At 36.3% G+C, this 4,492-nt stretch overlaps 1 protein-coding gene across 1 annotated transcript in view; it reads left to right on the plus strand.

Moving 5' to 3' along the window:
• The window catches only part of LOC118599274 (thyroid peroxidase-like), a 6,777-nt gene that overhangs the window by 1,228 nt on the left and 1,057 nt on the right, over positions 1–4,492 (plus strand). The gene's annotated exons all lie outside the window — the stretch shown is intronic.

The following is a 4,492-nucleotide window of genomic DNA, read 5'->3' on the forward strand; positions in this document are numbered from 1 at the left end:
AGATTATTAAATTCAGAATGATATTTCTAAAATTGTAAATCAAAATGATGGAAAACTAAGGTCAAGCATTGGCTGAAAAGGTGTATTTGTACATTTGTTTTGATGTGAAGAACAGAAGAGGTTACACTTGGAAAATTGAAAGATGTGATGCAATGTTGGACTGACAAACTATTATTGTTTTTAAGATTGAACTTTTGAGAAGATTTAAAGAAAACATTGCACATATGAATAAGATTTATGTTGACTGACTGTCAATAAAGAGACGCAATCTGGACGACAATGTAAATCATATTGTAATGTAAAGTAGTTAGGGATTGTTCAACTGTTTCATCCTTGAACTTGATTATTCTTTGAAAACTGTTTTGAGTTTATTCAGACAATATTTCACATCTTAAATGCTTTTCTAGAATTTTACCCTCAACAATGACACTTTTACATATTTTGCTACACCACCTTGTTAATTTTGTCCATTATAGTGAGACTGTATAATCAATTAGTGCCAAATGTTTCTATTTCAATTCAGAGTTTCAGGATTGATGTGCCATCAGATGGAAACTGGATTGCTTCATAAAATCAACATTCATATTCCCACATGACATCTGTTCCTTCAAGAAATACTGAGCGATAAAAACCACACTTTCATTGTTGTGAAATGCCATTAGTAAGCCATACTTTGAAGCAGTATTGCAGTCATGGCATGGTGTTAGATTGAAGTTGATTGCAGCATAATTCCTTTCTCCCTGGATCTAAATTAGGCAATGTACATTAGTGAGTCATTTTGGCTTCAGCGGGATGCTTTCTCTAAAGGCGGAAGATCTCATAAAAATCTGCAAGCAGCAGGAATGGAACATTAGTCCCCCGCTGGCTGCAACAGGCCTTGAATGCTCTAAAAAACACCAAAGGCTCAATGTGGCCAAGACTTCGTTTGAGGTGACAGAACAAGTTGTTAAATATGTGTCCTCTGTCACATCCAGCTAAGAAGAGGAGCACAACTACAGGACAACAAAAAATGTTTGTATTGAAGTTTAAATCGAATTTAGAGAAACCTTTTCCCTTTTTTGATGTCATTTTACCATTAAAATCCACTGATAGAGAATCCCAAGAAATAAAACAACATTTGTTCATTCTTTCCATGTCTGAAAATTACCAAGAATGCAAATCCAAAACACTGCCTAAGGTTGTAAGATATGATTCTGGGAGTACTGTATATATAAAATTAATGGAGCATGGAGAAGAAGTAGACAGGAAGTGAATTTGTTTTTTTAATGGCTCAAAAGAAAAATTATACCCTGGAGTTTTGCAGTTGGAAGGTAAGCTAAAGTTAAATAAAATTGGAGCCAGCAGCAGCAGCTTTACCTTCATGTGTCATCCTGAAATGTATAAGAGAGCGACAAGCTGTGCTAAAGCCACTAGACTTTTCTTTCCACCAGTCTCAAAAGGATCATTTATTTTATACAACTCTTAGTTGGATGACAGCAGTGTAAGATCACTCTTTGAATAAAGAGCTGATTAACAGCAGCCGCTGGGTCCACTTATGTTTTCATTGTCGGGCTCAGTTTCTGCAGCAAGCGTCTTGGGAGTTCATCACTTTGTAAAGGTTGAAGTAACTGTCAACACTACTGTAAGAAACATATACAAAAGCTTCAATCTGTAATGCATGAAAAGCAGCAAAAGTCCTTGGCAAAAAAGTGCCACTGAATTTAATGTCAAACTCCAATCCTCTTTGACCTACAGTAAAAGCGTTCGCAGTATTTTTTGCTGTAGAGTGGGAGGATCAGAAATGTGCCTGTGAGTTGTGAGTGGGACCATTGGCACTGCGCTCATTTCTCTTTAGGCCTTTGTTTACATTGTCTCTCCTGCTAGCTAACAGCCTCTCACATCCTCACACTAACATTACCAGTGGAACAAAACGGCGAGCAATATCTGAGCTATACAGCCATACAGTTTTGATTCAGATGCTTTCTTGGTCAAGGAAAACAAAGACAAACATGGATCTATTTGTTGGGAAGTAAATGCAGCAGATGGAGCGGAGCGGGCAGCTTGTTTCCTGTCAACCGTAGTTTAATGTAACAACTACAATCTTTTTGTTTTTGTCTGCTCCAGATTCACAACATTTTGAATAAAGAAATATTCAGAGGCAGTTCAAGTTCAAGTTCAAATCCTTTTAAAAGAGAGTTTTAAAGCAAATCCTTTTGGACACAAAACAATTGATGAAGCACAAATCTCTACAAAATGATCATTTTGACTTGCATTTGATCATTATTCATTTGTTTTATCATGTCTGTCAAAATGATCTAAACTTGTCCAGACTGATTAGTCATTGTTTGCACAACTAATAATCTTCATTTTAATTTGATTGTGTCTTTGCATACAAACTTGTTGAACATGTTGTCAAACGTTTGGTACGTCCATTTTAAATTTAGTTGCTATTGTGTTTCCATGAAAGTTAACTTTTTACAGACATTATATATATATGCATTATATATTGATGAAAAGACATGTTTGAACTACTAGTTGCATCGATTGATGATGATGTCAGCTTTCTCCTCTCTGCTGCTGTCAGGCAGGGATTTGCAGAACATGACCGGATGTTTGTGGAGTATCACAACAGAGTCCTGCAGAGGGTGGATTCAGTTTTCAAGAAAATACTGTACTTTCCTCGGTGTATTGATAGAGCTGATTTTCACTGTGAAGCAAACAAACTATGTAACAGACTAGTGTGTCTAGTTGTCCATGATTGATTAGCAGGTCTGTGTGTTTTACAGTATTTTCAGTTTCAAAACTACTTCAGTAAGGTTTACTGAGCCAAAGGGAGTTTAGTTTAGTTTTTTCTTTCTGTTTGCACAATGCTGTGAATGGTTGTAAATACTGAAATCCAATAGAAGAGTTTCTCTCTTCCTGGAGGTGGAAGGTATATGATCAGTGTCCACATACCCAAGTGACCTGCTAGAGACATGAATGCAGCTCTGATGACATCACAGCAGAGTCCTGCAGAGGGTGGACTTGGTTCTCAAGAAGATGCTTTCCTCTGTGCATTGATAGAGCTGATATTCACTGTAATGTAGAATAAAATATGTGGCCAGACAGACTGTGGAGTCTATGTCCATGATTGATTTGCAGAACTGTCTGTTTTACAGTATGTTCAGTTCGAAAACTACTTCAGTAAGGTTTATTGAGCTGCAGGGAGTTTAGTTTTTTTCTTTCCATTTGCACAATGTTGTGAACAATTTCAAGTAAACAGTGTAAAAAGCATATTCAGTGTCTTGATGCATGATACATACTGTAATGTTGTCTTCAAGTTACATGACATTGGGAAACACTTCAGAGTAATCAGTCTGAATGAAAACATGATGAAATCTTTTGACTTGACCGTTCAAAGAAGCTAAAGTCATGACTTGTCTTTGACTTCTCTGACACTTTCATAGACATAAAAACTTGTTTTTGAAGCATCAACTATCCATTTTGAGCTACTGACTTGCATTTTGAGGAAGTGACTTTCTTTTGCAGATTATCTACCATGTTTTGCAGTTTATACTAATTGTTTTGAGAAACGCCTTAGCAGTGGTGTAAACGTTAATACTGTTGTGAGAAATGCACTAAATTGAATGAGAAAAACTGTAAAGCTTTAAGAAAGCACTTACAATATCCGTTTAGTGTTTATGTCTAGGAATTGTCATAGGAGATGTCAAATCTATTTAAATGTCCTGGACAGAAACCACTACCACAAGTCTCTTAGAGATGGACAGTTTACACCAATGACACCATTGACAGTCACAAATACTCCAAACAACAAGCCAATATGGAGGAGAAACAGAGATGGATTTCAGATGTAATTGGAGGCAACATTCTACCAAGGCTGCAATCAGCATTGACAAAAGTTCAAAAGATAATCAAAACATTGGCAGAATGTTCTGAAATGTCTCACCATTATTTTTTATAAATGTACAAAAGCCCAAGATGGATGGAACACTCATTAAAAGTTCAAAATCATTATTTATGCTCTAAAGTCTTTTTAGTTTAAAGTTTGCTTCAAAGTGCAAGTGCAGAGGATCTACCCTGTGTTCACAGAAATCCTGCTCCAGTGCAAAAATGCTGAGTCACATGACAGAGTTGGTAGGAGCATCAAAAAGTAGTCAGACTGACATGGTTAAGGCAGAAATCTCAACACCCTATTATCCTTGCTGCCAAAAAGGACAAACTAACCAACTTTTCCGCTTTAGGTAAGTTAAAACAAAACAAACAAACAAAATGCATAATGTCACCACAATAGTAGGTTACAGGTTAGACATTTAGAAGGTTTATTTTAGCTTCTACCACAATAGAATAATATTAGAAAACAAGCATATGTGGTCATTTTAAACTGTTACACGTTAATGCTTTTTAGGACATCAGACTGTAATTTTTTGGGCTGTGCAGCTGAAACAGACCATCATAAGACAACTGGCTGTATTACAGTTTTTCTCCGTAGGTTTGGCTCATTTCCTGAAACAAA

Source organism: Oryzias melastigma, linkage group LG10 (assembly GCF_002922805.2).
Source record: "Oryzias melastigma strain HK-1 linkage group LG10, ASM292280v2, whole genome shotgun sequence".
NCBI lineage: Eukaryota > Metazoa > Chordata > Actinopteri > Beloniformes > Adrianichthyidae > Oryzias > Oryzias melastigma.